Consider the following 26,863-nt stretch of genomic DNA (forward strand, 5'->3'; position numbering starts at 1 on the left):
AATAATGTTCATCCTATCTTTGAGCTGACCTTATAGAGCATCTATTACCTGTTCCAGGTCTCTAGCCTTGGCACTACGACTAATTGCTGATATTCGCATTTTTTTTTGTTATTAGCTGCATTTGCTTTGCATACTGATTAACATGAATGATCACTTCATCCATCATTTTCCGTTCTTTAGGTTCTACATGAGGCTACTTAGAAGTTCCAGCAGATTTGGCTTGCGGCTCTTTCAACGATGCAGCAAATTTTGCTTGTGGCTTTGTAGATGCTTCAGCTGATGTTTCTTGAGGCTTTGTAGCTGCTTCATTTGATTATGGTTGTGTCATTGTAGAAGATCCAGCTTCATTCTTTTCTATTTCCTTTGTCTTTTCAAAACTAGCCTCTTTCTATTGCTTCTCTTTTCCCTTTGCTTCCTCACCTTCATTGGATTTAGTAGTTGGTGAAGGGCTTGGATTTGGCATGGGATGGTCTTCTTGCTCCGTAATGGGTGGTGGGTCTTGGAAGCATCTCTCCTTGTTCATGATGTGGTTCACTTTGTTGTGCAGCTTCTGCTTGCCTTTGTTGCACAATGGATTCTTCTCTTGCTTTCTTTTGCGCTTCTAGAGCTTCCTGAATCTTCAATGCTTTGACTGCAACATACATCCGCTCAAGTAAATCCTTCTGATTCTCTGGGACTTTCTTTGCAGGGTTCTTGGTATTTGGACCCCTAATCTCCCTCGGACTCCATGATTCTGGGTTTTCTCCTGCAGCTTGGCGGCTTCTTTCATAAGATTGTTTCTCTCTTTCAAACCTTGCCCTTTTTTGGTGAGGTTCCTCTTGATGAGCTGCCATTGCTTTTTTCAATATTTCTTCTCTTCATGCCCTTGTTTCTTCATTGTTTGAGCTTTCACTGTTGTGGGCTTCATGCCAGCCTTCTGCTCATTCCTCATTTGATTTATATACCCTTTTCTTCGTCAATCTCGTGTTTCATGGAGAAGATTGAGCTGAGATGATCCACGTATTCTGATCTGGGGCTTGCGGCAAGTTATCTGCCATTCTAATAGCATGGTATTCGATTTGTGTTAGAAATTCTAGAGTGCCTAGATATGTTATCCTTCCTTCCTTCTTTGTGCTCTTGAGTGTGTTAAGCACGTGTTGCACCTGATCTATTGGTTGCCTTTTTGTTGACTTCAACCCTTGCACGAAAGTAGTTGCAACTGCATGATTCGGAGTTGTGTATCTTGGTGGTCTCTTTGAAAGGAAGTGAAAATGTTGGTGGTAAAGACGAGCTGGATCCTCCACTTGTTTTAGGATGAGATCGAAGAAGGTGGCGGCAGCGGTATCCTTGGTAAAACTACCTGTTGTTTTCCTATCCCTGGCCCGCATTGTCATACCTTCTGCTGGCAGCTTCAATGCCTCAACCACTATACCTTTGTTGATAACCTTTGTTTTAGGATGAGATCGAAGAAGGTGGCGGCAGCGGTATCCTTGGTAAAACTACCTGTTGTTTTCCTATCCCTGGCCCGCATTGTCATACCTTCTGCTGGCAGCTTCAATGCCTCAACCACTATACCTTTGTTGATAACCACTTCAACTTTTTGCGCTTGCTAATCCGAAATCTGAGCAGATCCATCTTCTTTAAATGTGGACAACAGTTCATAGGCTCTTTGGAAATCTACCCACATGGCTCTTGGTCATAGAATTCCCAAAGTCCTAGACTTCTGTTAGCTTCTTTAGTGTCTGACCTTGCAGCTACATCATAAACCTCCTTGGGTAGCATTTATAACTCCACCTGGTGTCCATCTTCACTCTGCAATCTGCAGATTAAGACCGTAGTGTTTTTTTCTTCAAGCTGCTCTTTGGATAGGTAGGTTGCCTTTGTCGTCTTCATAGAGCTCGGATCCAACTGATATGGTGGAAATTCTTGTAGCTTATCTTTCTGAGACATCCTCTTCTTTGCCTTCTCAGTCACTTGCACTGCACCTATTTCACGGATTCCGCTCTGAAATGCCCTGAGTTTGAATTGCTTGGCAAATGATGTCCATTTTGCTTCAAATCAATTTTGGAGCATGCATAGATGCATAAAAACATGTAGGGATCAAAATCATGCAATCCAAGCAAAATTTGCAACAAAATCAAATAATCAATGATTATTTATAGCTACAAAATTTTTCCAACTTTTTGCATTTTTTACATTATAGGCTTGAGACATGTAGTATTTAGATACTCTGAGTGAAGTGTGGGCTCATTTGAGTGCACTGGGTGAAAATGGTGTCAGATATAGGCTTCAAACTCTGAAACTGTAGATATAAAAGGATTTGAGTTTTTGAGATCCAAATTTGATCAAAATTAATTGGTGGGCTTCGAACATCATGTACTTTGGTCCCATAAGGTCAAAGTTGAAATTTGAACCCATTCTGGTAAAAAAGTAAATAATCACAATTATTAACTTTTTCATCAACTTGTATATTTTTTTGTTTCAAGTTGGTTCTAAACATGATATAGAGTCTATGTGTGAGATATGGGGTGATTTGGATCAAAAAATATTACAGTTAACTCAAAAATTGGACAGAAGAGTCTTTAGTGTCTTTTTTTGACAAAATCAGAGATTTTCTTGATCTTTTTGGCTCATACTTAACATGTGGCATGTAATAGATGTATACAAGTGATAGGTGAAGTGACAGGATAACTTTCAAGCCAAATGTGCACAAAAGTAAATAATTGCAATTATTTACAGCAATCACTTTTTTGCATGAAAAGATAATTTGAAACCTAAACATCTTTAAGACATCTAAAACAAGTCCTAAAATGAATTTGGTAAAGTTTGGTCTTGTCGGCATCACTTCGTGCTCTTGTCAACTCTGAAATCACCAATTTTTGTGACTACTTGGCGTGTAGAGTTGGTTGGTCACTTTTGAAGCCATGGACTTGTCCACTGCATAGTCCTGATGGTGCTCATCCAGCTTGGGCTCATTTGGAGTCAGTTTGACTTCATATGTCAAATTTGACACATTGTAGCCTTTGAGCTATTTCCTATTTTTTGAGAGCTTGCCTTGACTGTTTTCTTGAAACCATCTAGGTACACTGTGTATAGACCTTGTTTATAAGTTGCCCATGGAGTCAGAGAACAATTCTGGCATATGGCAAAAACCTAGACTATTTACTTGGGACCCCCTCCACCCCTGCCAAAGGGTCATCTAATGATATGAAAGTGCTCTACTACATAGGGGCATGCTATAGTTCAAGTCTCGTCTAATTCGGTTGAGCTGACAGGCCTCTATGGTCAATTTTGTGTTGTAGGAGTTCGTGCGTAGCTGGGATTCTAGGGTTTTTTTCTAGGCCCATACCTGCTACTTGACTGTATAGAAATGTTCTTTGATGAGTTTAGAACTTACCTCTCATGTCTCGTGTGAGACGGCACTAAAATGGGCCACTGTGGACTCCGAAAATCTCGTGCAAAGAAGGTAGAAAGCTCTCTCCTCCAAGAGTGACTAGTGGAAATGAGGTGATTTTGGGCTACCTTGGATATCTATACTCGAACTTCCCAAACTATTTTTCCCCAAATTCCCCAGTTAGTCCTACTAGGCCGTGAAATCTACGTTAGATTCAAAAATTTCTTCAATCGCATTCCGTTAGCTCATTCTGCAAGAATTTGCATTCGCGGCCTAATTTAGGCTTCCCGCTTCCATTTCTCGATTTGATTGAAATTTTTTGTGCTTGTCTGCCTTGTTCTTTTGATCATCAATGTATCTTCAGTTTCTCCATTTGAGCTCATTTGGTATTTATTATTAATTTTTCACCTGTTTATTAAAAAATCAAAGAAAATAATAAAATGCACTATAAAAGCAAAGTGAAAATTCAATTATTAAGAAAATCCATTGAGAAACACTGCTTTATTACTTTTTTTTATTTCTCCATTTTTAAGCTCTCAATATCAAGAAAAATTGATGAAAATACGTCAAAAATGCTCTTTTTATGTATTTTCTGATAGTATATACACTATTTACACTCATCGAGGAGATGTTATCAGCTAAAATTCCCTTGTTGATGATTTTTTAAGGGTATTACTAGGTAATTTTGCAAAAAATCACACACTAACATCCAACTTTTTCCTCCCTCTTCAAACATTGCCTTTAATTACTGAAGTTTCCCTCCATTCCTTGTAGATGGAGTACTCCGGGACGACTGTGTGCATGGGTTGCACAATCGTGTCTATGCATAGCCGTGGTTGGCTCTACCGTGCTTTGAAGGTGAATGCAATTCAAACCAGTATGTTGTGCAAGAGTTGAGTCTTGAGTAGTTAATCAAGGGTCTCCATGGTCGAGGTTCTTGTTGATGTTTCCCAAAGAGAAAATTTTGTAGTTTGTGTGCTCTTTGTCAGATTGTACCATGTGGGTGCTTGGCACAATAATTCATGAGTTGTAGGTATCAATTATGATGGTTGCTGGGATTTAACTCTCCAGTGGTATTTTGGTTTTTCGTTGATGAACTATTGTGGTTGAGTGTTTTGAGACTTAGCTCTCCACTGCTTCATTCGCTTTACAGTTTGTGGAGTAGATAAATGCTCCTTTTTCCTCCAGACCCATCTTGTGTTAGTTTCTCTTCTTGAAGATGTTTTTATATGAGTCAATAGCTGTGGAACTTCCTTTGGTATGGTAGATGAGTTTTTAGGCACCCAAATTTCGGACGACGGCTTGTCCTTCAGTTGTGCTTTGGGTACCCAAATTTGCCTGACTCCTTGCATGCTACATTGTAAGGTTCTTTACAAAGAAAAATAATATATCATAGAATTTTTATGCAGTGTTGAATCTCTTTCTCTCACTCGTTCTTTGCTTTTCTTTGTTCCTCCACGCCATGGCAGCTCCAAGGTATCATCCACCCTAGCTTTGCTCACAACATCTACTTTCAGAGCATGGGTTCATGCTCAGGGCACACAGGAGAGCAAGCGGGTATCATCACCATCAACAGTTAATAGTTAACTCGCTCGTCATCCTCACATGCAGCACAAATACGCAAAGACCGACCTCTCCCATGTCTCGACTTGGCCCATCTCCCTTTGCTTTCCACACTCCAGCTCTTTGCGAGCGAAGGGTATCGTTTGTGTGCTTAAGCTTGCATGGTTCTGAGTTCTACACCATGAGAGAGATCATGTCGGCATCCAAGTCAGTAATGTTTGCTAGGAACTCCTTTGCCTCAAACATGAAATCTGCCTTGACGGTCTCATGCCCAGTGACAAGAAGTGTTGGAATAGCTCATGATACATTCAACACATTCTTCAGCAAGACCAGTGCAGGGAAAATCTTCATGGGAGGACTCTCATGGGAAACGTCAACAGAGAAGCTTACCAAAAATTTTAAGAAGTATGGGAAGATAATTGACTCTGTGATGATGCGGAACCGCTCGACCGGACAATCCCAAGGTTTTGGGTTTGTTGGTACATGAACAGTTGCAAAGCTCTAGCAGTGTTGTACTTATTTTGGTTTTATGTATTGTCGACTTCATCATCTTTCTTTTTTTTGTCAAAGGCCTATTTTTCTGTCAGGTCTTGTTGCAGCTTATCAATTATCAGTTATTGCCATAGTAAAAACTTTTACGGGTTAGACACTGCCACACGTAAGTGGTAAGACCTCCCAAAAATATTTGTTCTCGGTCCATTTTTGTCTTAGTGAACCAAAAACTCCACTCATTGGTAGCTAATTTTTGACCTACACCCTATCTGTTCAGGGGGGGGGGGGGGGGGGGGGGGGGGGGGGGGTTACTATCATAGCACCAAGTTATGGATACACCAAAAATCCTTGGTTGTGAGAGAACCTAAAACTCACGTTTAACGAGTACACCAAAAACTCGAGATGTCATGAGTGGTATGTCTAGTTCGGTCTTGAGGGAGGATTTTTAGGTATTCAAGCTCCGATTTAGTGGTCTAAGACCGTGGGAAACTCCCCTTATAGCATGCAAAGGTTGCTAAGCATTTAGATGCATTCTTGGTCGAAAACGATTAGGTCAAAAACTCACTGATGTTAATCATCGTGATTTTTGCACTTGACCTAAAGTGAGATTGAGACTATAAGCATGTGTGCTTAGGTCTTGTAAACATGTCCTAGAAGTTTCGTGACATTTGGATGTTGTTTGATGCTGTAATGGATGTGATTTGTTTGTCAATGAGCGATTAGCTTTTTGGTAATTTCAGCCATTTGAGTGTAGCTTGAGTTAGATGCGAGTTTTTTGTTGTTTTCCAAGAGATTGACAACCTCTTGTAGCCTCTATGCACTAGTCGAGTCAGCTTCGTCCCATGGATTGACAATTATATTCGTGGTTCTTGCTATGTCTGCAATAAGATAGGAGTGAGGTTAGACACCCGTCTCACATTTGGCTCCGCTGTCGGGGATCAAAGAGACCTAAACTAGGAAAAAGCACGAGCATCCTGTGAAGTTATCCTTTAACTTCCTCTAGGATCTCCTAGAGCAAAACTTTCTTTTTAAAACCGCATAGCTTAAGATTGTTCTCTTTTGCTGTGTAGAGGTAGCTTAGAAGTAAGCCGTACTTGCTAAGTACCTTTAGGATTGTAGGATTGTAGAATTAGATTAGGATTTTGAGAATGATTGATGGACGAGATAAGTCTTAAGATCAAGGCTCAAAAAACCATAAAAAACAAGAAAATGAGTGTTTGTGGATACTTTCCACAACCCCATTGCAGTAGAACCTAGAGTAGGGTAAGTAGAATTCGAGATGGAATCTCAGAACATTTCTCTCTTCAAAAGAATCAATTGTGAGTTGTTATGTGAAGTTGCAAAATTTCAGGTCTACGGCTAGAAATAGCACCAGAAGACACATTGAGGACACATTGAGGTAAAAATTTCAAGAGTTTACAAAAACTCAAATTATTTACTTTTTCTTGATATTTTAGGCCAAATTAAGTTTTGACTTGACTCAGAGGCTTAAAATAGCTCATGAAAAGATTGTCCGAGGACAAAGTAAATAGTCGTGATTATTTACTTCTGGCTCAAAAGTGACCCAGGTTGATACCAAAGACTCTATGCATGTGTGAAAACAACTTTTGTAAAGGCCCATAGAATTTGGATCACCAAATTAACCAAAAATTGGGTAAAAACTGAATTCTGTACTGACTTTCGAGAGCTTGAGTGTAAATTGGGAAAAATGTTGTTCAAACTCGATGAAACTTGACTTATAGGCTTATATTGATGTGATAAACAAGGGTACATGCTCCGTTGAACAAAAAGATGCAAAAATTTGCCAGAAGTAAATAATTACGATTATTTAGTTTTGTCCTATTTTTCATCTTTTTTGACCAAGTCAGCATACCACTAGCTTTACCATGTTGTATTAAGCCCACAAACCAAATTTGGTAAGATTTGGATCATTGGATTAAAAATTGTGGCCAAATTTGCAAAGTCATTTTGTAGATATAAAGCTGATGACCATTTGAACAAAAATTATCCAAACTTGATGAAACTTGGCAAGGGAGCTTAAGTTAAGCTGCTTAACATATCTGTGTCAAGATTGTGATAAAAACTTGCAAAAAATTTAGCAGGAGTAAATAAACGTGATTATTTATATCTGCTATAAAATTTGATATTCTTGCACATTTGAGTATACCACAAGGTCAAGCATATCAAGTAGACCACACAAATCAATATTGGTGAAAGCTAGATCACAAGAGTGAGACTTAAGACAGATACTTGAAAATTGGATCTACGGGCTCAAAACAGTTGATAACTTGAACAAATTTTATCCAAACTTAATGAAACTTGTCCAGAGATCTTAACAAGTTTCATTCTTGGTAAATCAAGCCAAAAGGTGCAAAAATTTGAGAAAAGTAAATAATCGCGATTATTTACTACTGATACACAGAGACAAGATTTTTGACTTTTGAACTTATACAGTGTTAGACCAACATAATACAAGGCCACCGAGAAATTTTGGATTCAATCGGATCCAAATTAGTACATATTCACTCAGTTTCTGGGTTGCAGATTAGTCCTTTGGATTTTTGCTAAACTGGAATCTGGAAGTCTCAATTGCTGACTCACTTAGCGCGATTTGAAGTGATACACATAGACCAGTCACAATAGTTAGCAAAAACTATACAGTCTTTGTGAAAGAATAGCTAACTTGATAAAAACTGATACAGGAATCAGGTTACAGACATGGAATTCAAAGCTTGACAAAAGTTGCAATCAAATCAAGTGGAAGAAGTTGCAAACAAGTCAATCCGACGGTAAGTACTCTATCCACGGCTTCACAAGTCTATATGAACCTTAGATCTGGTCGTATACTAGGAAACCAAGGCATATTTGGAGAGACCGCTAGTAGGGTATACACCGAAGAGAGTGTGAATCAAGGCGAGCAATTGGACACTATCTTTGAAGAAGTCTCAGACACTTTTTCAAAATCAACATCTGAAATGTCTTCCTATTCATCTCATTCAAAAACCAGAATGACGGTGTGCTATAAGCATATACTCTCTTTTTATAGGACTAATTGCCATGGAGCTCAGGTTTACCTGGATCCTAATGAAGAGTATGCTATTTGCATTATGACCATGGCATAGAGTTTGAAGAGGAAATCCGGGCAAACAAACAAGGAAAAATGTACATGGATAGAAATGGAACTCAGTATTTACAAGTTGAAAACCTTGACATGATAGGCAAATGGGGTTAGAGGTAAATACCATAATTCCATATATGGCAGCCAAAGAAGGACCATTGACTTTAGGAAGGATATGATGAAGTTGATTTGAAGCCTTTGAAATGGCTCAGTAGGGATAATCCTAGGATCGGAATCTATTGTTGGGAGGATAGAAACATTAAAGATCTCCTATGGACTTCTCATGCCAAATCAGGCAACTAACATCCATGAAGATCATTCACATCCTCAAAATCAAAGACAAGGGTTCAATAGATCTACCAACCTACATGTTTAGGGATTGTTATAACAATAACTTTGTTATGATGAATCCTGAGGAGGTGGAACAAACCAAATATCAAGGGTACTCCATAACGGATTGGATTTTGGGTCAAGGATCAGAAACTATTCCAAGAGACAAGCTCTGCGAGAGATATTTTGAAAGTAATGTTAAAAAGCCAGAAACCACCTCATCACAAAGAAAATCGGGTGACACTAAAGCCAGTCCAGGGCTACATGAGTCACTATTTCCAACAAGCTAGTTTGAAGGACTCGGAACAGGACCAACTGCCAAGAGACCAGGAGTTGAACCAAATAGACGTGTCACACCATCTGATTTTCAGAAATGGGTCAAAAATACAATGGATCTAGAGATCCATATGACCACTTAGCAAGCTTTAAGCAAGTGCTAAGAGCAGAACGCATATTTGATTTCCATACTCAATTCGAGGGATTTGGAATGACATTAGAAGGAGAAGCCCTGACAAGGTTCCAAAACATTCCACCAAGGTCAATCATGGACTTAAATACATTAGCTCAAGGATTTGTAGCTGCATGTTCCAAAACGGGGATCAAACACAATACGGTAGCTCAAATATATAGCTTTAAACAGAAACAAGGTGAGTCTGTTAGGGATTGTGCAACTAGAATAAAACAATACATTGCAAGATGCCCAGAGCTAGAGATACCTCCAGAAGAAACACTAGTATCATTGTTTTTAAAGGGATTGCTAAACAAGGAACTTCATGCTATATTGTATAGCAAGAAGCATACGGCCCTAGAAGAGTGTGTGTCAGATGCTATTGACTTAGGAGACAATTGTGATAATTTTTAATGAAGAAGATGTCCCTAAGGATAACCAAAACGAGAAAATAACATCCACCAAACCAGCACAAGTGGGAACAGCTGTTGCAGCACCGCTTTTAGCCATAGAAGACATACTCAAAAGGGTGAATGACATGATGAATAACATGCAAAAAGCACCTATGAGGGGACCAAGACAAGGGATTCCTCAACAGGGACAACCAATTAGGCCGCAAAAATGGTGTGCAAGCGAAGGTAAATGGACCAACCATGAGATCAATGAGTGTTATTACCGACCAAAGTATGATGGGAATGTTCAATATGTGCCTATGAGGCCACAAGGACAACCCATGTACAGATTAGCCTAACATGGCCCCAGTTCAAAGACCACAGATAGGTATGGAAAGACCTCAGCCTATGTTGGGTCAACAACCTCTATATCTGAGACATAATGCAGTGCTTGTAAAGTACATGCATTCAGAGGGAGTCATGGATGAACAAGCACTAGTGTCTGTTACACCCTTATGCTGAGCCTAGTCCATCTACAGTAATGGTAGAAGGAGATTGGTAAAACTCACATCCATCACCAATGGAAGAACCTGTGACCTATACTACACCAGAGCTTGCATTGATGTACTATGCAGCTAATCAAGGTGTTAGATTTCCTATGGTAAGACCCATGATTAAGCCAAGAACTGGAAACTGTCATAACTGTGGTGCAGATGATCATTGGAAAAATGAATGCCCAGAGCCTGACAAGAACCTTAAGTGAGTTGAAGCTTATTGCATACAATGTTGCAAAAAGGGAGGACACTTCTCTAAAGATTGTCCAAAAAATCCTTTAAACAAGGGTAAAACAGTATTGAACGTAGTCCAAGTGATACCTAGTAGCTCATCAAAGAGTGAACTGATTGTTCCAATCAAGGTAATCACCAGAGCCCAGGCTAAGAAAAAGAAACATAACTCCTCTAATGATTCGGAGAATACTATAATTTCCTCTCAAAAGACCAAAAGAAGCAGAAGCAAAAGGTATGAGATGAGAAAATAGAAACAAAGGGCTGAAATTGAGGACAAAGCAAAGAAACTATTCTAGGAAAAGGTGAAAGAAACTGGAAGTGAAATCAAGGAAACCACCGTGAAATCTAAAGGATCAATTTTAGTAGACAAAATTTTTGAGCCAATTAATGCAGCTTTGGCAGCTTACCAAGCAGGACTTAAAGCAGGCCAAAACATGGAAAACAAATGGAGAAATTATCCTTCTCCAGACATGGAACCAGCTAAATCTTATCAAAATTTGGTAAGAATTACTCAAGAGATGCTGGAAAAACAAAACCCAAGCTCGAGAGTATGGCAAAACCTGAGGAGCTTGTGATAGGAACCAGTAAAGAGAAATCCAAAGTGGTGGTAGAACCCCACCTTGAAACAAAAGAGCCAGAACTTATAGTGCCGGACAGCATGCCTTAGATGGAATTCCATTCATAGAAGAAGACTGGCCATGACACTTATGGATAAAATTGAGAGAGATTAATGATGGGAGCCTAACTTTGAAGTCAACTCCTATAGAGGAAGTTTGGTTAGACAACCTACCTCCTGATATGGACATGGATGTACAATCCTTGTATGGGGATTCCAGATCTGAATCTTCAGGAATGTCTAAACCATTGACTTTGAAAACACTACCCTCTTACTTGGGAAATAACGAAGATGAATCCATAGTGTCTAAAACCACTCAAGTAAAAAGAGCCAAATAGACCCTAGAAGTAGACAACGTCCATTCAATCATGTCTACATCCATTCAATGCACTCTTACTTTTAGGAGAATTGTTAAAAATCAAACCATATTTATGAAATGATCTACAGAAAACTCTAGAAAAGGTGGGGATAACATGGCTAATTACAAAAAATTTGGGAAAATTGAAACGCGAGTTGGATAACAAAGAGATTAGATCTTTTCCAATGAACAAAGTCAGAGAATACTACGAAGGGGAAAAAGGAAATACAACCCTTCCAGTGAGATATAATGACATAGAAACCATGGCAATACTGGATAGTGGGGCAGGTATAGCCATAGCCATGAAAGCAGTATGGGAATCATAGGGACAATCAGCCATTAGACAAACTCAAACAAAACTGCAATTGGCTAATGGACACATCAAAAGACCCTTAGGACTGCTTGAAAAAGTGATAGTTAATTCCTGTGGGGTTGAATATCAACACACTTTTTCCATAGTAGACTTTGGAAAGAAACTCAATTACGAAATCATCTTGGGAAGACCTTTCATGCGACAAGTACAACTCATCCAGGATTGGGAAAACAATTATCTGTACTTGAAGTAAGTGGGATCGATAACAAGGGTTAATCTAAAAGAACACACTGATAGAGATGTCATGAAAACACCCATATAAGAGTTTAATTTAGTCTCTTCGACCGAAACTAAGCTTCTATCTTGGTTGAACAAAGACACACCCATTTGGTTGTGTGGAGCCTTAGAAAACAGGAGCTTAAAACGAGAAGAATGTATCTTAGAAAGGGATTGCACAGATGAAGCCTATGTACCTGAACCCTTTCCAGAGCATTTCTTTGAGCCATTTGAGTGGACTCAAATTTTAGCAACAATGGATGTATGTGTAAATACGTCTATGCCTACTCAATTTTGCAATGAGGATGGCTATGACATAATTCCCATACAAATGATCTCGACCCTTCACATTGAAGACAAAATTCATGAATCCAAGGACTTGATGAAAGCTCAACAAGTCTTTTCATACCTGTACTATGATGCAACAGATTAATTAGAAGAACACTTAGCTACCTTAGATGATTCAGGGTCGGAAAAAGAACATTTGAGAGCTAAACTACTCATGAAAGGAGGGGAGGAAAAGTTTTTTGACTTTCCAAACCAGGAACCAAGAAGACAAAAATGGTATAGAAGAAAAAGAGACACAAGAAACTTGAAAGCTAGACATATGCCATCAGTCTCCAGTAGAACACAGTTTATGATGTAGATAGATGCACATGATTGTGTCAAGGACAAAATCATTAATAGATATCCTTTAAATGAAAAGCAGAAAATGTCAAAAACATTGAGAAAAATGAGAAAAGAAACTCAAGCAAAACCTAAATACCAGGACAAGGATTCAACCATGACACGAGTTAAACGAAGAAAGAAATATCAAGAGTTGAAAAAATCTCTAAAGGAGATATATACAATTGAAATGGAAAACACTGAGGAGGAAGGTAAAGATTTAATGAGCGTTCCATCCCATTACAAGAAATATACTCTCTAAGACCAAAAAATTATAGTCCAACAACCTGTCAGAGAACTACGAAAATGGGTGAGTCCTACGAGGGACCTGAAAACGCAAAAAAGATAGATCTGGTTGCCCACGAGAAGAGCCTAGACCTGCCTACATTGCAAACGACCTTACGGAAGAAGAGGAAGAGATTTTGTTAAGCTTACTAAAAGAATACCGAGATGTCTTTGCTTGGTCTTATAAGGATCTCAAGGGGGTTGATCTAGAAATCTGTTAACATACCATACCGATGAGAGATGATGCGAAACCAAGCAGACAAAGGCCATACACATATAATGAAACGTTTTCCAGGAAGATCAAAGAAGAGATAGAAAAGCTAAAGAAAGCCAAATTCATTTATGAAATTGAACACACAGATTGGGTGTCTCCAATTGTGGTAGTACCCAAGAAAAATGGAAAATTAAGAGTGTGTGTCAATCTCAAGAAGTGAATGCAGCTATCATTAGAGACAACTTTCCTCTTCCAATCACTGAGCATGTTTTAGAACGATGTCGTGCTGTGACACGTACATAGTGGGAGCGCATGCTACAAGATCTATCTTGTATTTTTTTAGATACATAATTATATTTTCTATAATGTACATATGCATATTTAAGTATAATAATAAGCCTTCTATCTCATCCTATTATTTTTCTCAAGGGTAACATATCCTTACTTTACCATCAGAAAATACTATGGGAAAAGCATCAATAGCTTCGCCTCTTTAACTTGGGGCAAAAAGCATTGATTCTTTATTTCTACTATTTCATTATCATCTCACACCCTAGCTAGATCCTATATCTAGGGTAAACTCCAATATATATATATTCTATGTATTTTTTATACTTTTCTTATATTTCTTTTTAAATAGCTACTAGGAGAGAATCAAATCCTAGTGGGACACTAGGTGGCATGATTTCCAAGATACACTTATTTTAATGCATTATTGCAAGCATGATTACAAAACTTTGTCAAAGAGCAATGTCATGCTTTCATATGGCATGAGGTGTCCTTTGGAATTAAATGAAAGTCTAGGCTAAGGAGACCACATGAAGACTTTTGCTGCCATAAATGGACCCTATTTTGATGAATTTTTTACACAAGATTCCAATCCTAATTGGAAAACAATTTCAAAATGAAAATTGTAGCTAATGAGCTGAAGTTTTTGCCCATATTTTTACTTTTTTATTTGGAGCCACGGTTGAGGAGATATAATCAAAATAATGGACCCCAGTCTGCCCACATCATGCAGGGGCAGCTCATTTCCAACTTTTCCAATTCCTGTTCACACTGGCTCCTCTCTTCTTGTGTAAACCCTTGGGGGTTCCCTTCACCCATAAAATGGGACCTCTTCTTCCTTGGAAGGAACTCAAGCATTCAAGCCATTGATGAGAGGAATTCTTGAGGGAGTGAGTAGTAATGCCTAATTGTACTTAGCCATTAACATAAGCCCAAGCCTACACTTTCTCCTAGAGGGAGACTAGCCATTCTTGCAACAAGCTAACCTTGGAAGATCAACTCTAATCAAAGAAGGTCTTGCACTTGGTGTATCAATCAAAGTGGAATTATCCACTCTTCTTCTCTCTCCATCAATAATGGTGCCGAAGGGTTTGTCAAGTAAGATGTGTTCTACATTGATGTTTTCTTGATTTCTTATTGTTTTCTTTTTCATCTCTAATCCGACATATATATATATGTATCTAATCTCATCTCCTTAACCAAATCTATCTCTCTCACTCTTAGTAATTCATCCTCTCTACAAATTTTAGGTTCTCTTTGCTACAGGTACATCTCTCCCCGCAGTATCCTTATTGTCTACGGGCAAGAATAGGGCTTGGGAGGGAAAATTCTCATCTCTTCACTTCTCTCATATCTACATTTCCCACATACTATCCTAGATGAATAACCCACATGATGATCATTTCTATCGCTTTCACTCTGTACAATCTATTAGAATGAACGTATGGATTAGCCGTAAAATACACTTTCAACAACGTATAGTGTTTCTCTTTGGCCCTAAAAGGCTCAATGAAATACTTCTATCACCGGATCCCATCATACTACCTCTCATAGACTATAATGTTTCTTTTGATGTAAGCGTAGTTATCTTGCTATGAACCAAGAGGATTTGTACACACAATTAATCCCAATCACTAAACAAAATATATATATTATGGTAAGCACAAAACTACAATTCCAAAGAACAATTCGTAGCCTATTTGGTCAGCCAAGATTGAATGCCATTAACTCATCCATTAACCCTTTCATATTACCCATGATACGATATGACCATAGCCTTGATGTTTTCATCTTCGTATTGTTTTGACATTCTCTTTTGTGTTCTTTCTTTGTGTGTGTGTGAATGCAAGAGAGAAAGAGTGAGTTTTCTTTGATTGCACTTCTTTCCAAACCCTAGTTTTCATGGCATCTATGGTTTAACTCCTTCATATAGTTTTTGTTGAGTTCTCTCACAAACTCTCACAGCCATAAGCCCGGTGCTTTCTTGGCAAGACCGCAAATTTCTCGACAACGAGTTGCAAGAAAAGAAGCTTACAGCTTTTTAGATGGCTTTTCGGGATACAATCAACTTTTGGTTGATCCCAAAGATCAGCATAAAACTGCCTTTGCAACTGAATGGAGTATTTTTTCCTTTTGGGTTAACTAGTGCTCCTACCACCTTTCAAAGATTTATGAGCCATGCTTTTAAAGAATATCTTCAGAATTTCTTGGAAGTCTATATGGATGATCTATGTGTACATTCATCAATCCGAGCTGATCATTTTGAACACCTCAAAAAGGTATTCAAAAAATGTGCACTTTATAGGATTTTCCTAAATCCTGAAAAGTGTACATTCATGGGCAGACAAGAAAGAATTCTTGGACATATAGTGTCTAAAAATGGTATAGCTACTAATATGGATAAAATTCATGTTATTGTTGATTTGCCTAGACCGACAACAGTCAAAGGGGTTCAAGCCTTCATAGAATATTGTGGATATTACAAATGGTTCATTTACATGTACACTATAATTGCAAAACCAATGTATAGCTTGATTACACTCTTTGAATGGACTGATGAGTGTGAAGAATCCTTTATGAAGCTTAAGCAAGCTCTCACTTCAGCTCCAATATTGAAAGCACCAGATTGGAATAAGATATTCCACATACATGTAGATGCTTCTAATTTTTCCATCAGGTGTACACTAGCTCAACCAGGAGACGGAAAAATTGATTTTCCTATTTCTTATGCTAGCCGACAGTTGAATACGGTAGAGAAAAACTATACAACCACCGAAAGCAAAGGACTAGGAATGATGTATGCCGTGAAAAAGTATAGACATTACCTATTAGCTAACAGATTTGTGTTCTTTGTGGACCACCAAGCCTTATTGTACTTGGTCAACAAGCCATGCAACACAGGAAGAATAGTGAGATGGTTCATCATTCTTCTGGAATTTGATTTCACTGTAGTTGTGAAAAAGGGCACCACTCATCAAAGAGCAGATCATTTGTCAAGGATTGTATTAGGAGAACCACCTAAGGGAGTAGGCGATGATCTACCAGATGCATATCTGTTCTCCCTTGACATGATACCTAGATGGTCAAAAAATATGGTATCATTGATGACCATAGCTCAAGTGGATTCGCAAATATCGCTTCCTATTACAATCAGATTGATTGAGCAATCGGCTATGTATCAATTACTAGCTAGAAGGCTATACAAAATAAATCGAGATGAAATTTTGCTTCTATGCATTAATTTTGAGGAGAAAACCCAATACCTAAGTCAAGCACGTGTTACCATAGTAGGACTTCACTTTGGGAAAGACCAAACTATGCAACAAATCTTGAGACTTGGAGTATTTTGGCCAACTATGAGGAGTGATGTTCATTCTTTTGTGAAAAATTGTCCTCAATGTCAAAAAAAAACACCCATACCTCATGTGACATTGTTCCAAATATCACTTTTTTCTAAGTGGAGTAAATATCTAGTTACTTACTTATCAAGCCGAACATTTCCTGAGGATATGAGTAAACACCTTCAAAGAGAAATCGAAATTGAAGCAAGACATTATGCTCTCATTGGTAACCAGTTGTATCAAAGGGGTAAAGATCAACATTTGCATCTTTGTGCAAATGAAGACAAATATATTCCCATTATAGAACAAGCACATGCTGGATTAGCTGGAGGTCACTTTTCTAGTGAAAGCACCGCAAGAGAAATCTTAATGGCAGCATATGGTGGCCAACACTTTTTGCAGATGCCAAGGAATATGTTCAAAGATGTGATGCATGTCAACGAGCTAAAATGCCAACCCGTGTAGATAGCATGCCCTTAAGACCAATGATGGGGGCTAGAGCTTTTACAAAATGGGGTATAGACTTTGTTGGGCCAATACAGCCACCTGCTTATAGAACCCAAGTTCAATATATCATTGTAGCTATGGACTATTTGACCAAGTGGACTGAGGGTAAAGAAACTCAAAAGAATGATGTCAGAACCACATCTGCATTCTTATATGAGTTCGTGTTCACAACATATGGACTGCCAATAGAAATTATCAGTGATAGGAGAACTCATTTCCTCAATGAGGTAATTGAGTATCTGCTTAATGAATTTATGTTCATCCATAACAAATCGTCTCACTATCACCCACAAGAAAATGGACAAGCTAAGCATACGAATAAAATTCTTAGCTCGTTATTAACTAAAGTGGTTAGTTCAAGAAGGAAAGATTGGGAAATGAATCTCCATGCTTCTCTATGGGCTCATAGAGTTTCATTCAAAATAGCTTTAAATGCTACACCCTTTAACCTTGTTTATGGTCTTGATGCCATACTGTCGATAGAATTTCTATTGCCAACACTAAGGGTAGCTAAGGATCTTGAGTGGACTGGACATGAATTTTCAGAAATGCTTGAAGATTTAGAAAAGCTAGATGAGCAAAGGCTAACTGTTGTAGCTCACATCTATGTACAAAAGTGAAACCAAAAACCGTATTTTGATTCCCATCTAGTTACAAAAATCTTCAAAAAAGGGGACCTAGTTTTAGTCTATTCCCTTAAGCAACACATTCCCAAGTTTAAGAAAAAGAAAAACATACCATTTATCTGAAGATGTATCTCCAAGTGGAGTAGTTAAGTTGTCCACCCTAGATGGTGAACCAATGGCTAATTGGATTAGTGGATGTCGTTTAAAGAAGTACAATTTGCCACTAACCAATGAACTACTAGAAAGGATGCATGCAACTAAGCAAAAAAAAGATAAAATGACACCAGGTTATTGATGAATCCCAAGAGGAATCTCGGCTTTGGGTACTCAAAAGGAAAGCTACTCTCAAAAATCAACAAATACCTATTCCCATCAACACTCTGGAACTAGATGACAGACTATGGGAATTACAAAAAGATGTAGTGTCAACAACATATGATGAATGGTTAGATGGAATGAACCTTCGCATCAAAGTACAACAAAACAATCATAGCACAAAATTGCATTGGTCGATACAGGAGCTCGAGTAAATGCAGTCAGTTATTCCACCTACAAGAAAGCAACAAGTCAATCTTTGATAGCATGATAGCGACTACTAAAGGATGCAACAAGAACCTAACACCGACATTGGGAGTAGTCAACTTAAATGTGATAGTACATGGATGTTCATGCCCTCATCAATTTGTATACTTACCAGATGAACACATGAATGAAACAATGATTTTTGGAATCTCATGGATGTGAACGTACAAATGGCAGTATCAGATTTGGATACCAATCAGCTCAAGCTATCACTTAAAGGCGGACAACTCCTGTTCCAATTGCATCGAGCAAAGAGGAATGGAAAGGAGGTTACCAGCAGAGCAAACTACGAAGAAATCAATGTTCTCCATCCTATAGACAAGAAAATGCTACTAGTAGCATGCAAGGAGTCAGGCAAATTTGGGTACCAAAAGCACAGCTTAAGGACAAGCCAATTCAAATTTGGGTGCCCAAAACATCATCTACTGTATCAAAGACAATTCCAAGGTTCAAAACACAAAGAATAATATATTGAGCAGGAACCTAACACAAAATGGATCTGGAAGAAAAAGGAGCACTTATCTTCTCCGCAAACCGTAAAACCAATGAAGCAACGGAGAGTTAAGTCGCAAAGGACTCAACCACAACATTCTAACCAAAGCAAACCAAGATACCAATGGCAGGTAAAAGCTTGAGAACAGCCAATATTGGTACCAACAGCTCAGGAAATCAGCATGCCAAAGCATCCTGATGGTACAATCAAGCAAAGAGCACACAAGCTACAAGATTTGCTCTTTGGAAGACAGCAAAAGAAAACCTTGACAGCAGAAACCCTTGAGTTAATTACTCAAGACCCAACTCTTGCACAGCATAATGGTTTTAATTGCATTGATCTTCAAAGCATTATGGTAGAGCCAACCAAGGCTATGCATAGACATGAGTATTCAACCCATGCACATAGTCGTCCCGGAGTACGCCATCTAGGAGGAGTGGAAGGGAACTAGGGAATTAAGGGCAATGTTTGAACAGGGAGGAAAAAGTTTGATAATAACGTGTGACTTTTTGCAAAATTACCTAATAATGCCCTTACAAATCATCAAAAGGAAAAATTAAACTGATAACATCTCCTCGATGAGTGTAAATAGTGTGTATACTATGAGAAAATCATCAAAAAATGATTTTTTTTGTTAGTTTTATCATTGTTCTTGATATTGGGACTTAAAAATGGAGAAATACAACAAAAAAAATTAATGTTGTATTTTTCAATGGATTTTCTTAATTATTGGATTTTCACTTTGCTTTTTTAGTACATTTTGTTATTTTCTTTGATTTTGTCAATAAACATGTCAAAAATTAATAATAAATAGCAAATGAGCTCATATGGAAAAACTAAAGATATGCTGATGATCATAAGGACAAGGCAAACAGACACAAAAAATTTCAATCAAATTAGTAGATGGAAGCGGGAATCCTAAATTAGGCAGCCAAAACCTACTTTCGCAATTTTTTGCAGAATGAGCTACCGGAATCTGATTGAGGAAACTTTTGAGTCTAACATAGATTTCATGGCATGGTAGGACTAACAGGGGAATTTGGGGAAAAATGGTTCGGGAAGTCCGAGTATACATATCCAAGGTAGCCTAAAATCACATCATTTTCACTTGTCGCCCTTGGAGAAAGAGCTTTCGACCTTCTTCATGCGCGATTTTTGGAGTCCACAGTCGCCCGTTTAGAGCGACATCTCACATGAGACATGAGGGATAACTTCTATACTTATCAATGATCCATTCGATATGGCCGGTAGCTAGTCTAAGCCCATGAAAAAAAACCCTAGAATTCGAGCAGTGCACGAAGTCCTACGACCAAAAATTGACCATAGCGGCCTGGCAGCTCAACCAAATCAGACGAGACTTGAACTGTAGCATGCCCTTGTATAATAGAACTCTTCTATGTCACCAAATGACCATTCGGTAGGGGTCGAGGGGGGTCTCAAGTAGAAAAGCTAGATTTTTGGCAGATGCCAAAATTGGATTCTGACAACACAGACAGCTTGTAGATTGGGTCTATACACAATGTATATGGTTGGTTTCATAAAAACAATCAAGGCAAGCTCCCGAAAAGCAAAAAACAGCTCGAAGGCTACAAAGCATCAAATTTGACATACGAAGTCAAACTGACTCCAAATGGGCCAAAACTGGATGGCTTGCTTCAGGACTATGTAGCGGACAAGTCCATAGCCTCAAAAGTGACTAACCAACTCCACAAGCCATGTAGTCACAAAAATCGGTGATTTTAGAGTCAACAAAGCACGAAGTGATGTCAACACTACAAAACTCTACCAAATTCAATTTAGGATTGTTTTAGGTGTATTGAATATGTTTAGGTCAAAATTTGTCAAGTTTGGCAAAAAAAAGTTGACTACTATAAATAATCACGATTATTTACTTTTGCACTTTTTTTACTTGAAAATGGTACATTCACTTCACCTATCATTTGAACACACCCATTACATGCTACATTTCAAGTATGAGCCAAAATGATCAAGGAAAACTTGGAAAATTGTCAAAAAACGCAAAGAAGTCTTTCCAATCCAAATTTTGAGTTATCTATTACATTTTTTGATCCAAATCACCCCATATCTCATACACAGGGTCTACATCAAGCCTAGAACCAAGTTTAAAAATGTTCATTTTTATGAAAAAGTTAATAATCTCGATTATTTATTTCTTGCCAAAATGGGGGGAAATTGCAACTTTGACCTTATGGGACCAAAGCACATGATGTCCCAAGCCCATTGACCAAGTTTGAGCAAATTTGGATCTCAAAATCTCAAAATCCCTTTATATCTACTGTTTCAAAGACGAAAAGCCTACATCTAGTACCATTTCCACCGTGTGCACTAAAATGAGCCCACATTTCACTCAGAGTATCTAATTGCTATGTATTTCAAGCCTATCATGTCAAAATTGCAAAAAGTTGAAAAATTTCCCCAGCTGTACATAATCGCGATTATTTACTTTTGTTTCAAATTTTTACTTGAACTTTATGATTTTGATCTTTACACGTTTTTATGCATCTATGCATGTTCCAAAATTGATTTGAAGCAATTTGGACTCAATTTGTCAGTGATTCAAACTCAAGGGCATTTCAGAGTGGAAATTGTAGAAATTTTCTAATTTTGGTACTGTATTCACCGAATAGGAGCAATGCAAGCTGCGGAGAAGGCCAAGAAGAGGGTATCCCAAAAAGAGAAGCTGCAAGAGCTACCACCCTACCAATTGGACCCAAGCGCAGTAAAGACGGACAAGGCAACATACTTGTCCAGATAACAGCTTGAGGAAAACAATACAACAATTTTCATAGGCAGGTTCCAGAGTGTAGAAGGACACCAAGTAGAGCTACAACTGCTACCGAAAGAGATCTATGATGTTGCTGCAAAGCCAGACACAAAGGAAGCCAACAGAAGGCTGGGCCTCAGCGAATTCTATGACCAGGAACCATGTGGCATAGATTTCCAAAAAGCTTATGAGCTGCTACTGTCTACAATTAAAGAGGATGGATCAACCCAAATCACCGACCAACAAGGGCAGAAAGTAGAAGTGGTGATCACAAAAGAGATTGTGGCCGAGGCACTGAAGTTGCCGACTGAAGGGATGACAATGAGGGCCCAAGACAGAAAGACAGCAAGCACCTTCACCAAGCATACTGTTGTTGCAACCTTTCCCGAACTCATCCAAAAGCAAGTGGAGGAACAAGCACGTTTGTATCATCAGCACTTCCATTTTCTAGCAAAGAGACCGCCATAGTATACCACACCAAATCACGCAGTTGCGACTACATTCACCCAAGTGTTGAGGTCGACAACTAGGCAACCAATTGATCGCGCTCAATATGTGATGACAACGATGTAGGGCACCAAAAAAGAAGTTAAAATCACATATCTGGGTGCACCTGAAGTATTGACAAGAATAGCATACCATGCTATTGGCATGGCCGACAATTTGCCACCAGCCCCAGATCAGAACACATGGATTGTGTCTGCATAGCCTTCTCCCAGAACCACACGATCGTCAAAGAGAATTTATAAATCTCATGAAGAATCTGTTGAAAGCTCCCACAAAGCTCATAGCAGTGAGAGCTCAGAAAACAAGGAAAGGTGATCCAGGATTGAAGAGATGAAGAAGAAAGCAGTAGATGCACACAAAGAGGAACCTCAGCAGAAAAAGGTGAGGATTAAAAGAGAAAAACAAACTTACGAAAGAAGCCGCCAAGCTGCAGGTGAGGACCCGGAAAAGTGGGTTCCCAAAGAGATAAGGGGTCCCAGAACCAAAAACTCTGCAAGGAAAGAAGCAGAGAACCCCACAAACTTCCTGAATGGATGTATGCAGAGGCAGAAGCCCTCAAGTTAAAAGAAGCTCAAGAAACTAAGAAGAGAGCAAGAGAAGAAGCAGTAGAGCAACAAACTCAAGCGGAGGCTATTGCACAAAGCAAGGCACAACACTATCAGGAGGAAATGTCTCCAAATGCTACTTCACCCGCTACAGAACAAGCAGACCACCCAATGCCAAGCCCTCCCCCTTCACCAAACAGTTTGACCCACTGAGGGTGAGGAAGCCAAAGAGAAGGAGCCTGAACCACAGGAAGCAGCAAGTTTTAAACAACTGGCAGCAACTAGTTTTGAGCAACAAAGGCCAATTGAACAGACAGAGGCTGCACCTTCTACAACCACCCAGCAAGAAACCATAGAGGCAACCACAAGGCCTCAAGCAACCAAACCAGCAGAGATATCCGCACAGTCTCAAGGAGAGGTAGAACCCCCGCCGCAACTGCAAGTAGCCGCCATAGAACCAGCCAAGGAGCTACAAGCTGAAACAGTTGAAACATCCAAACACCCTACAGAGTCTGAAGAGTGGGAGACAAACGACGAAGTCATCTTGCAAGTGAATGAATATACCAAGCAGTTGCAGGTGATGACACAGAAAATGCGAACAGCGGAACTTAGCCACATTGCTAAAGCTAGGGAGTTGGGAATGGTCATCGATGCTCTACAAGTAGAATTAGATGACAGAATGAATGTCATCTCAAATCTGCAGAGACAAATCCAAGATCTGAGAGCTGAAGCTGAACAACACCAGCTAGCCAAAGGGAAGCAACAAAAAGAAATGGAGGAGCTAGGAGAACTTCTCACCAAGTTAACAGATGCTTGCAAGATCAAAGACCAACAGCTAACAGAGGTAACAAATGAACTCTTAACCACAACTCTGTCAGTACAAAAGATCCAGGTGTGATTAGACGTAGCAAATGCCTGTCTGCAATATTCAAAGCAAAGGATCAATGATCAGGCAGCATTTTTGAGATAGATCAGAGAAAATCCTGTTGTCGCTTCGATCAAAGGTATAGATGAGGTATAGAAGGCTTAGGAAAAGAAGAATAAGGATCTTCTTAAGCTAGAGCTAAAGCTAGAGCAGTCACAACAAAGAGACCTTGCCTTGATGCGAGTACAATGAGAAGAACAATTGCCCAAGGAAATAGCAGAGCTAAAGAAAGTCAATCAGTTGTTGCTGCAAGAGGGACAACCAAAGACACAAGAAGAAGTTGGTACCTCATAGCAACCAAATGTTGAAATTCCATCAGTCTCTTTTGCAGAGATGGAAACACAGCCAACAGAAGGGCTAGGAGGAGACGAACACTTTCAAGTACCACTCATAGATGCTGAACAAGTGTCCATGGTCCAGCTGTCTAAATCTGAGGAAGATGCACTCAAGTAGCAGGTTGCCCACGAGACAGATGCCGAATGGAAAGCAATGATGGATTGGGACTTGAGAGTTCTCCATTCAGTCAATGTCACTCAACTCACTCCCAACCAAATCAATGCACAATGGCATCAACAATTATTGCCATATCCTTTGATCAAGGTAGAGCTACTATAGGTCAAGGAAAGATTATACAAAGATATGCAGACAGAAGGCACACAGGATGTCCACCCCAAGTGGAGAAAGAGCGGGTGGAACAAGAATCCCAGATATTTGATTCTGTTCACAAGAGCACCTGCAGCCCTTCAAAAAGACCCAACCTTTTGTCATGTACCAAGAGTAAGGACATGGCAAGCACATGAAGCACTGACTATTAAGCAGCCTACATGGCTGAACTATCCAAGATTGCCAGCTCCAGAGCAGGGAACACCAACAGAGGAATACATGGTGAAAACCCTAACGGGCGCCATGACATTTTTCAAAAGCCTCCCTGATCTCTCATGTGCCATGCTCTACAAAACTTTTCGAATGCTGCTCATATGCATTGAAGCTTTTCATGAGCCATAGCAAGCAGAAGAACCGTGGATGTCATTCCTCGAAGGCAATAAGGGTCTCTGATACGACCTAAGTGGTGAGTCTTCCAAAGAACTTCTTTACGGCTTCTACACCCAATGCATGTTCTTGCCATCTAGCAATATGTTGGTATTTGAAGAAGCATTTTACACAGGGTTCTTCACTTGGCGAACGAAGATATTTGGGCCAGTGATAAGCAAGCTAACCTCCAGATTTGTTGGCTACTTAGTCATTGAGCTCAAAAACAGGGTCACCATGCAATTCTTCCAGATTTCTGACAAAGAAAGAAGACTGAGATATGAGAAGGTACTCCACACGCTTAAAGATCGCCTCGCCAGCCGTCAACCCGAAGATTACTTTAGTCCATGAAGTTGTGTCAAGGAACGACACAGGCGAGGGGGGGAGAATGTTAGCAGCAAGCTCACTCGGATCACATTTTTCGGAGCTTTCATTGTAAAAACACTTATTAGCTTGATGAATCGGGAATATTGTAACTCCTACTTTCCGGATAAAGATTGTAATTGATGAGCCGGGGCTACAAGCTTCCAAATTGTATCAACCTATCTTTAGTTAGAGCTCTCAGATTATTAGTTTTGACCATCAAAAACCTTGGCTAAGGTATGAAAACCAATTTTTGTAAGTTTTTTATAAGTTTTGGATAATAGAAACACATCGTGAGCTAACAGCACTCCCTTTTCTCCTTCTTGCACTTCCTACTCTCTCCCCGGTTGTCACATTACAGTCGCGCCTGTTGCGTTGCAACCGCAGGTAAGAGCTCTATGCATTGGGTCGAAAACAACTAGGTCAAAAACTCACTGTTGTTAATAATCGAAATTTTTACACTTGACCGAAGTGAGATTTGAAAATATAAGCATGTGTGCTTAGGTCTTATAAACATGTCCTAGAAGTTTTGTGACGTTTGGATGTTGTTTGATGCTGTAACGGATGTGATTTGTTTGTCGATGAGCGATTAGCTTTTGGAGATTTTAGTCATTTGAGTGTAGCTTGAGTTAGATGCGAGTTGTTTATTTTTTTCCAAGAGATTGATAACCTCTTGTACCCTCTATGCACTAGTCGAGTCAGCTTCGTCCCATGGATTGACAATTATATTCGTGGTGCTCGCTATGTCTGCAATAAGATAGGAGTGAGGTTAGACACCCGTCCCACAATTCTTCCTGGTTTCCTTAACCTCCGTCCACTTGGTCAAATAGTCTGTAGCTACAATGATATATTGAGCTTGATTTCTATAAGCAGGTGGTTGTATCGGCTCGACAAAATCTATGCCCCATTTTGTAACAGCTCTAGCCCCCATCATTGGTCTTAAAGGCATGCTACCTACCCTAGTTGGCATTTTTGCTCGTTGACATGCATCACACCTTCTAACTTATTCTTTGGCATCTGCAAAAAGTGTTGGCCACCATATGCCTGCCATTAAAATTGCTCTAGCGGTGGTTTCACTAGAAAAGTGACCTCCAGCTAATCCAGCATGTGCTTGTTCTAGAATGGGTATATATTCGTCTTCATTTGCACAAAAGACACAAATGTTGATCCTTTCCTCTTCCATACAATTGGTTTCCAATAAGAGTATAGTCTCTTGCTTTAGTTTCAATTTCTCTTTGGCGGCGTTTACTCATATCCTCCAAAAATGTTTTGCTTGATAAGTAAGTAACTAGATAGTTACTCCACTTAGGAACAAGTGAAATTTGAAATAATGTCACATGAGGTATGGGTGCTTGGTTCTAGCATTGAAGACAATATTTTACAAATGAGTGAACATCACTCCTCATGGTTGGCCAAAATACTCCAAGTCTCAAGATCCGTTGCATAGTTTGGTCTTCCGCAAAGTGAAGTCCCACTATGGTAATGTGTGCTTGACTCAGGTATTGGGTTTTCTTCTCATTATTAATACACAAAAGCAATATTCCATTTTGATTCCTTTTGTATAGCCTTCCAAGCAGTAATTGATACAGAGTCGATTGCCCAATTAATCATGGTGTATAGAAAGTGGTATTTGAGAATCC

Source organism: Adiantum capillus-veneris, chromosome 17 (genome assembly GCF_014529385.1).
Source record: "Adiantum capillus-veneris isolate H3 chromosome 17, ASM1452938v2, whole genome shotgun sequence".
Lineage (NCBI taxonomy): Eukaryota > Viridiplantae > Streptophyta > Polypodiopsida > Polypodiales > Pteridaceae > Adiantum > Adiantum capillus-veneris.